Below are 10,648 nucleotides of genomic sequence, written 5' to 3' on the forward strand. Positions count from 1 at the left end.
CTCATCTCAGAAGTGACATAAAAATACCATCACATCTTTCATATTTTTAGTTATACAAACCAAACTTAATACAATCTGGAAAGAAATTAAACAAAGGGTGAATACAAGGAGATGTGGCTCATTCTACCTGAAGAACTTTCTGTCCTATTTCTTATAATGTGGCCTTGCTAGTAACACTCTCAGATTTGTTTCATCTAAAGATGTCTTTATTTCACCTTTGTTTTTGAAAGAGTTTATCTGAGCATAGAATAATAAGCTGTTATTGTCTCTTTCTTTCACCTTTTAAATATGACATTCCAGTGTTTTGCATAGTTCCTTTTGCCTAGATGTCTTTAATAGTCCTATTTTTGTTCTTCTATATGCAATGTATAATTTTTTCTCTGATTTAAACTTCTTCTTTTGATATTTATTTCCAGAAATTTGATTATGATGTGGCTTTCTTTGGGTTTGCAGAATTTTCTGAACCAATGGATTAATGCTTGAAATTTTTTAGTCATTGCTTCCTTCTCCTTTTTAGATTCCAATCACATGTATTTTAAACTACTTGATATTTACCAACAGGTCACTAAAGTTCTGTTCATATTTTTTCAGTCTTTTATTTTCTTTCTGTACTTCATTTTGGATATTTTCTGTTATGTCTTCATGTTAGCTAACATTTTTCCACAGTTATTAATCTGCAGTTTGTCCCCTTCTGTGAAATTTTAATTTCAGATATTGTGTTTTTTACCACTAAAAATTCCATTTAGTTTTCTTTTACATCTTATTTTTATCTCCTTAATATATTTATGATTTCTTTTCTCATACTTTGGCATATGACACATAGTTATGAAGGTATGTTTAATGTCCTTGTCTGCTAATGTTATCAGCTTTGTCATCTCTGAATCTGTTTCTATAGATTGATTTTTCACTGGGTTATAGATCCCAGTTTACATCTTCTTTGTAAATCTAGTATATTTAACAATTTTACATTTTTAAGTACTGTATTTATTATGTTTCTTTGAAGACTGCTAGTTTTTCTCGTGGCAGGCAGTTAAGCTACTTGCAGATCGAATCGACCCCTTTGAGGTTTATTTTTATTATAGAATCAGTCTTCTAAGGTGATTCTAGAATAGTTTTTCTTTAGAGTTAATTTAGATTAACTTCTAAGATGTGACAGTTCTGGGATTTCTAATGAGTGCAACATTCATTCAACACGACCCCTCCACTATGGCTTGTGGGAACTTGGATGACATGTTCTGGAATCATCTGGCTTGAAATTCCCCAGTAACTTCTTTGCCTAGAAATTGTTCTTTGTCTAAACTTGGAGTTTTTACTCTAATACAGATTGGTATTCAGGCCAGGATTCTATGGTACCCCTTTGCAAATTTCTGATATTTTTTCTTTGCTCAGATATTTTCTTCTAAGTTAAGACAATGAACATGGGAGCAGGGCAGATTGGAAGGCAGATGTCAACTCATAAATGAAAAGAAATGAGAACATGATATAGGGAGACATTCCATTTAGATCAGAGGGGAAAGGGAAATCCTGCTTCTTCTAGGCCAAATGTTAGTGGAAGAAGAGGAGAAAGAGAGAGAGTAAGAAAGAGAAATGGGCATATGGATGTCTCCCAGTCTTTGATGTGTAGGATGAAAAATTATCTAGTGTGCATGGTCAAATTCTCATTTTTCCTATGTGACCTGAACACTTAAAGTCAGCAGGCCTGTCATGCTGCAGAGGGTAGGACTAAGGTGGTCCCAAAGCAAAGGCTATGGAACAAATAGCCTAAATTGTGATCCAAATGGAGACCATGAAAGAATCTCTGAGGAGTATTCATACCAGTAAGAGCTAAGGAGTAATGAATCAGCAAGGAAGATTGACCTGACTCTAACTGAGTCAAGAAAGAAATCATCAGACATAAGAACAAGCCAAGAGGATGCAGAATACCCATGAGAAGGTCCCAAAACATGATGGATCAACCCTACCTCAGTGGATACTACCCCAGACACTAATATGCTAATGGAAGCACTAGGAATCTAAAAGAACTCATCCTACTAAAGCTATTAGCTTTTTTTTTTTTTAACAAACCCAAATGAGAAAGGAGTGCAGAGAAAATGGGAAAATGGAAGAATCTAAACAACTTAGTAAATATCATAGAGAGATTGAAAAAATTCCAAAAATCAATTTAAATTATTAGAGCAAACAAATTTTAAGCTAACGTGAATTAGATTTAGTTTAATTTAATTTAATTTTGTTTGTTTGTTTGGAAGACAATAGGAAGGGAATCAGTATGATGAAATAAACTAGCATTATTTTCTTTGCATGTCTGACTTGCGATGTGAGGAAATTTACAGTCTCTCCCCTACCTCTCTCCAAATATATATATTCCTTATAACTGTCCTGGGAGGCAGTGTTATGATTCACATTTTATAGATGAGAAATAGAGGCTCAGAGAAGTTACTTGGCTTATGTAAATTTACACATCAAGGGTATTTTGCAAACTGTCTCAGTGTCCTTATGGTTCCAGCCCCAAAGCTTATGAAATATCTGTCTTTCTCTCCCATCTCCTTTTCTACTACTCTTACTCTGGAAGAGAGTTTCTTTCTGTCCCATTGACTCATAATTAGATTCAGATTTCTTTCTGTGCTTTTTAGATTGATGCTTTAGCTTGAATGGTTTTTTCGGTTTGTAATTTTATTTCTGAATGCTGTATTTTGAGTTATACTCAAGACTATGACCTATATCCCATAGGTGGACACTTCTTTTCACTCCATTTTCTACAATACCCAGCCCCTCAGCCCTGCCCTCATCCACATCCAGAATCCACAACTTGGAGTATTCTCTGAGGATCCAGTGTTTTTTGACACCAGCAACCAGATTTCTATGCAGCTCAGTTAATTTCTTTTAGGGTTATTTTCTTCCACTAAAGAGAATGCTAAAGATTAGACAAGGCTGTATATGTAAAACCCAGAGCTTATTTTTGTCAAAACTTAAATGTTCTGAATATGGAAGTTTCTTTTTCTTTGAGTCTGTGTCTAAAGTGTAGTGTGTTTTTGTTCTACACAAAGATGAAGCACTAAATTAATGTGTCACAGTAGCCATTGGGAGGAAGTCAGTCTGAGGTTCTGGCTCTATAAGACATAGTGATCAATAGCAATTTGGAGGTACATATGCGACTTGCTTTATAAATGGTGACATGACCTATGCTCTCAGGAGGAAATCTAAGAAAGACTCTAACTTCACAGGAAATAGGGATCCGCTCTGCCCAGAGTTTCCACAAGCTCTCTTAGTTCCTGCCTCTCCAAAACTTCCACAGACCCCCAATGTTTTTGCCTATCATAACTTTGCATTAGTGATGCTCCAAGCGTAAATATTACATTAAAACTCATTTCCAGTCACTATTTCCAGGAAGATTCACTAACTTCCAACCTGGACCATGTGCCCTACTTTTGTGATTTCATGGTTGCACATCTTCATCATATCTACCATATTGTACTATAATTACACATTTACATATTTCTTTCCCTTACTAGACCATGAGCACCAGGAGGGCAGGAACTCTATTTTGCTCATTTCTGTATTCCCGGTTTTTAGCAGAGTGGCACATCTTTAGTGATTAAAACATGAGTTAGGGAAACCAAGAGGAAAAAGAGCATAATCTAGCAGATGAAAAAGGAAATGAAGAAGAAAGGAGGGCAAGTGAGAGAGGAAAAAAATAAAGAAAGGAAGGATGAAAAAAGCTAAAAAGAAGAAAGGAAGAAAGAGAGGGAGGAAATGAAAGAAAAGGAAAAAGAAAAAATAAGGAAAAGAAAGAGTAAGAAAGGAAAAAAAGGTTGATCTTTCATCTTTCTATTCACTAAAAGCCAACTTTCGGAGTCTACTGTTAGAGACAATTGGTCCTTTTTTACAAGTTTAAAATACCATCAGATGAGTTTCTTAGCATTGGATAGCTCTTAAAGCTGGAAATGTAGAATTGGAATAAAAAAAATAAAAAAGGTGGGTGTGGAGGAATGAAATAAAAAAAAATTCAGATGTTCCAAAGGTACCATTCCAGACATAGGAGTTGATGCTATTTCACTAGTCTCATCTGTGGAGGGGGGGTATGAGGAGGTGACTTTACCTGGGGTTGAAGCTCAATTTCCTACTCAGTCATTTGTCAAAGACTGATTTCTTCAATTTTCATCAATTTCATGTCAACACCACTCAGGAGAGTGTGTTTTTGGCCTCTGGATGCTGTCTTTTAATACTAACCAATATGGGAACTAATCCAAACCATAGAGATAAAGAATCCCAGAGAATGTTGTGCAACAGAAGCCATTTGCCTGCACTTTTGAACCATGTGGGATTTTAAGAGAGAAAAGACAATTCTTTTTAAATCTAATTTTTAAAAACTCTGAACAATCTCAACAGAGTTTAGGTTTTCTGTGCTTAGCAAGTAGTTTCATTTATTTTTTATTGCATTTACTCCTTTTTTTTTTTTTTAGAAACACAGATTTGAATCATTTTCTGCCTTGCTTAAAATTCTAACCTTGTGTCCCAAGCTTATAAGATAAAATGCAAAACAAACCCCTTTATAATTTGACATGAACTCATACTTGGGGCTTAATCTCACACTGTTTCCTTCCTTGCACCATACACTCTTAAAAAGCTACCTCTGTAACAAATTATAAGAAACACCTCTATGCTTTTTTTCCTATTATTTCTTCTTCCTAGAATGCTCTTCTTTTCTTTCTCTACCTACCTAATACTCTTCAATATTTACCCTTTCTAGAAGACAGTTTGGCTTTGTATATATAAGAATATGAACTATGAGTCAGTTAGCCCAGGTTTTGAATCTTCTACCTAACCTCCAAATACTCTTGGGGAATTTGTGGACACTCTTACCATCAGATTATTCCTCTCCAAAATAGCAATAATAATACTGACCCCAGAGAGTTGCTGGATTGATCAAATAATTTTAAAAGATCAACATATTGTCTTGAAAATAGTGTTTAATACCATTTCCTTATCCTATTATTATTATTATCATCAGCATTATCATTGTTCTTGTCATCATCATTATCATCATCATCATCATCATCATCATCAGTATCTCAAGGTTGTTGAGTTGAATAGAATAATTCAAGAACAAATGTTAGCACTGGAACTAGCCCTAAGATACCAATCAATGATCAATGATGGTGTTTATATAATTATATAATGCTCATCATTATTATACTTAATAAAATTCCACTTGTTACTAATACCCTTCCTCTGTTAGTCTTATAGATGTGATTTACACCTATCTTTAGCATGGTACTTATAACATTTTATAATTTTCTGTTTATGCGTTCTTCTGTGATTTATTCAACAGCAGTCTTGTTCAAGTTGACCACGTATCCCTAGAGCTTAGTACCACATGAGCTCTACGTGAACTTGCATTGAATGAGTAAAAAGAGTTAATGGTACATTTTAAGCCATCCCCACTATTGTGTTTTGCTTATTTACAACTTAGGCCATTTATCTGCTAAAGGTCTGTCCAGAGTGAGGTGTATGGTCTATGAGCACCAAAATGAGACAGAGAGCTCAAACCTTTGGCCTTATTAACACCATATTCTCAAACTGAACTAAATAAGCTCCCTTAAAAAATCAGCTAGATCTTCCAAATACCCCCAGAAAGTCCTGGATTGCCATGAGCAGGATCATTTTGAAAAGACTTGGAGCCTACCCAGGAGTCTTCTCCAAACACTCATTACCAATTGTGAGATGAGTTCATAGGAACTCACCACAGATCATTAAATGATTCCTTCAGCATTTCAGAATTTGGAACCACCATCTAGCTCCATGGAAAATTTTAGAGGAAATTAGATTATGGTTGGGAACATTGGCCAAATAGATGAAAGAGAAATAAATGTATTTAATAAATACTCAGCTTGTGGCTTTTAGCAACAGTCCACGTTTCATCTTCTATCAAAAAAAGGAAAAGTGTTAACTCCTTCCAAACCTCACTGAAGCTAGCTTCAGAGCCAATGTTTACATCTATATTACATACCTAAATAAGAGATGAGGCCCCAAGATAATGCATGATAAAACATTTTAAAACTACATACATATCTTAAATTTTACTTCCTGCCTAAACTCAGTATATTGTTCTCAGGAAGGAATACTTTATAGGAATAACTAAGGGATTCAACATCAGTCAGAGCAGATTTCAAATCTTGCCTTTGATACTTGCATAGATTATTTCACCTATTTGAAGCTAATTTGTCTGAGCAATAAAATGGTAACATGCTTTTCAAAACACTGTGAAAGGAATAACTGTAATATATTGATGAAAACATTACCACAATGCTAAGCACACAGATTCTTAATAAATACTACTTTCCTTCTCATTTTCCCTTGGCTCTTAGAGTATTCTTAGAAATAAACACTCATAAGTTTGTGCTGTGAAGAATCCAAATATATACCAACTCATTTCTATATTAATTCATAAAAGTATAGAGACAACTTCTATAAAGTAGAAGAATATCATTCATGTATACCCATCCCTGGCTTTGGTGACAATTTTTTTGGAGAAGTATAGTATTGTACACTAGTGTAATATTGATACATGAGGATTGGGTACCTCTCTAGGAAACCCTGGTATCTGAATACAAGCATGATAAGTTACAACAGATTACTCACTTTCCAAAAGACTACTTTACACAAAAGGATTAACCACATGACTCACTTTTATACTGAGTTCTCCAGGTACCTATAAAATAAGATTTAGTTTTTTAAAAATTACGTTAAGTAACTTCGAGAACAAAATCCTTTTGCAAAACAAAATAATACTTCATGAGGTTAGCTCATATCAAGTCTAGAATCCAGGTTGACTTAGTGTCAAAGAAGTCCTGCCAGATGATGAGACACATTCTCCTGATGACAAGCTCTTAGGCTGCATGGTTAGTGTTATGGAAAGGTAAACTTATCCTTTCTATGAGTACTGTCCTTTACATGTTCTAGGATGGTGGAGGTAAATTCAAAGTACGGGGAAATCATAGTTATTAATTATCTCCCCTATGCACCAAGTCTAACATATGCGTGACCTCACTGAATTCTCCCCAAAACAAAATAAGGGAGGTACTCTCATTATCATTATTATTTTGAATATTATCATTTTATGGAAAATGAAATATTGATGTGTCAAAATCACCCAGCTAGTGAATACCTGTTGCAGAATTCAAACACATTCTTGTCCTGCTCTAATGCTCATACTCTCTCCTCTACCACAGTGCATCTCATTGCACAGAGTCAATGAGGGCATCTCATTGCACAGAGTCAATGAGGGCTTAAAGCCAAGTTCTCTAGATGTGCAGATGATGGACATATTGTTGTAATTTTAGAATTAAGAAAAAAATTATTGAGAAGCAGCATCTGAACTGATCTGACAAAAGCGGGGAAACTTAAAAGCACACATTTTTAAATTTCCAAGCATACTCCAAGGAGCCAATTCAGGTGAGATCACAGATCCTAAACTTCAACCAACAAAAATCTAAATTCGTTGGCTGGATTTGAGTCTCAAGGATATTCCAAGAGTATCAAATAAAAATAATCATTGTTGAGTGAAACATCAGTTTAGTAGTAAATTCATCTGTTAAAACACAAGAGGAAAAATGCACCATGTAAACAATTCATTTTTACTGGCCTCTATTAGTCCTTGAAGTTTTCCATTTCTCCAGAAATTGCTCTTTTCTTATTCATATATGTTGGCAGTAATATCAAGTCTTTAGCCAAAGAAAAAGGACTGGCCAGACTTCATTAAGCTGCAATTTCAATAAACATCATAAAGGAAGGGAGAGACTTGACAGCAAGTAGGTTACAGAAACAGGAAAACATTCACCACTGGGCAAGCAGCTTAGTTGTCACGTTCTGTCTTCTGCTTGGTTACTCAAAGAAATGCTTATCCATTGACAATGCTGAAGCATATTGCCAGTCAAAGAGGCCCAGAGTAAGGAAGCACCCTGGCTAGTTCATGAGAGTGCTGACCTTATCTCAGCTGAAGTCACCAACTAGGACTCCAGGGCCCCCAAGAATCTAGCATCAGCTTCCTGCTTTGGGGACACAATAATCCAATGTAGGACAATTTCTTTTTTATGCTTCTTGACTTCTCTTTCTTCTAGTATAAAAGTGAAGAATAATCAATGAGTATTAATAAGAATAACTAGAAAATGTGAGAAACTGAACATAAGGAATGAGAAATATAAGAAAAAAGTTGTTCAATCATAAGTAGGTATTTCTTTGATGCAGTGTAAAAGGAAATAAAGAAAAATAAGACATAAATAAGATAGATAAAACAAGACAAACAAGCAATATGTGAATGTCTTGGAACAGAATTCTTATCTGTTAATCAGAGAGCTAAGATATAAAGGGTATGTTAACCAGGCAACAGTGTTGAATTGAACTCTGTTATGTGCTAACATGGAGTTATCATGGATGCCATTAGGGTCTCCAAAGCTTGGTGTAGACATGGTGTAGCAATATGGTTAAGAGTATATGATTTGTTGGACTGGATGAAGATCACCATTTGGCACCTATGCGTACTTAAGTAATTTATACCTCACAAACTCAAATTTTCTTATTGCTAAACTGAGAACAGCACTATCTATCCCATATCATTTCTGTAAATAATATACGATATGAATATAAAAAGTGCTTAGCACAGTGTCCAACACACAGTAAGGTACCAATTTAATTAATTAATTATTATTAATGACTTGCTATTGTGTGAGGTGGTTGAGATATTTCCTTGATTTATCTTCTAGAATTTCACTACTAGCCATTACTAAGATGAGTAAGTTAAATAAAGAATATCTAGATATTTTTTCTGCTTAAGAATCCCACTTCCTTCTGTGAGAGCACAATTGGCGCAGCAAAATGGGTATCAAAAAATAACAATTTGGTTTGCATTGGTAGAAGTGAACATACAGGTAATATAATTAGAGTGCAGACCAAGACAGAATATAACTTTTAAGTTCTACTGTGTATGAGGGAAATTGTAGATAGAATAGTCTAGTAGAGAGGAGCTGTATAAAATGGAATTAGAATGTCAGAAAAGATAGTAACACTAGACACAAATCTCTCCCCCACCAAAAAAAATATATATTTTTTTTAAGTACAAGAAAAAAAAATTTAGTCCATAAAATCTTAATTTTAAAAATGTTAAGTAAAATACTAGCATTTAAACCTACACTTTCTGACAAACAAACATCATGCCCTAGTAAAATTTATCATAGAAAAGCAGGTGCAATTCACTAAGAAAAGAATCTACCAAGATATGATTATTTAACATATGAGCAAATGAAAAGAGAAAACAAACACATGTCTCAACAGAAACATAAAACTTACAATAAAAATTTAATAAAATTTATGATAAAACTTGGTAAATTATCGACAGCAGGAAACTTCCTTAATCTAATAATAAGCAGCTATCAAAAACCTACTGTAAATATAATACATAATGATGAAGCTTTGGAAGTATTTCCATTAAAGTAAAGAAAAGATAATAGTGTAGTCTCCATAATAACCGTTACAAGTCATCTGGCTGTCCTAGTTATACAATATTAGACAAGAAAAAGAAAAGAGGCATAAGAATTTGAAGTTGTCATTACAACTTTAGATACTATAAGTTTATCAATATAGAGTCCATAGCCATGCCACCCTGAACAAGCTCAATCCCATCTGATCTCGGAAGCTAAGCAGGGTCGGGCCTGGTTAGTACTTGGTTGGGAGACCACCTAGGAAGACCAGGTGCTGTAAAAAAAAATTATCAACATAGTAGATCAAGAAAAACTAAAGTAAATGAATTGAGCAACTGTGAGATCTTAGAAGGGTTGACTAATATACAAAGATATATATATATATATATATATATATATATATATATCAGTAATAATGTAATATAAGTGTAGTTACAGCAAAAAAACATTCTAAGGTATTTATAATTTTTAAAATATATGTGTGTAAAACTTATGGAGAACATTATAAAATGTTCTTACAAAACAAAAAACAAACCAAAATATATGGAGAGCTGTGGCAGTTCCACGGATGAAGATGTTAAAAATCACAAAGCAATTAATTTGATCCAAATTACTGATATAGTCAATGTGATTTCAAAGAAAATTCCAACAAGATTTTTCCCCTACAACTCTATATACTTTTTCTAAAATTGATCTGGATGTGCAAACACCAAAGATTAGCCAGGTAACTCTGGGGGAAAAAAATAGAAGGTATCACAACTATTCATTAAAACATGTGTACGTTAAAACTATAGACATTAAAAGAGTGATATTAGAACAGGGGAGAAAGGTTAATGGAACAGAATTTGAAGCCCTTAAATAAATTTAAATACATGTGAAAAACTAGGATACAAAAGAAGTAACATTATAAATCAGTGGGAGAAAAATAACTCACTTTATACATAAAAATAACTAAATATAAAACCTAAATGGGGAAAAAAAATCAGAAAAAAATCCAGGATAATAATTTTTGACCAAGAGATAAGAACCAGATTTTTAAAGCTTTTAAGTCGGTATTTGATAAGAAAGCACTGATAAAACCGACTACATCAAAATTAAACTGTTTCCTCTACAAAACATTCTATGAAACATACTAAAGAAAAATGACAGGCTTAGAAATAATATAAATATCTAAA

General features: G+C 33.8%; 1 pseudogene; it reads left to right on the forward strand.

The window, feature by feature from the left end:
- Nucleotides 1–9,637: 9,637 nt before the first annotated feature.
- On the forward strand, nucleotides 9,638–9,756 carry LOC120605846 (uncharacterized; annotated as a pseudogene).
- Nucleotides 9,757–10,648: the final 892 nt, after the last annotated feature.

Source organism: Pteropus medius, unplaced genomic scaffold (genome assembly GCF_902729225.1).
Source record: "Pteropus medius unplaced genomic scaffold, Ma_sr-lr_union100, whole genome shotgun sequence".
Taxonomy (NCBI): Eukaryota; Metazoa; Chordata; class Mammalia; order Chiroptera; family Pteropodidae; genus Pteropus; species Pteropus medius.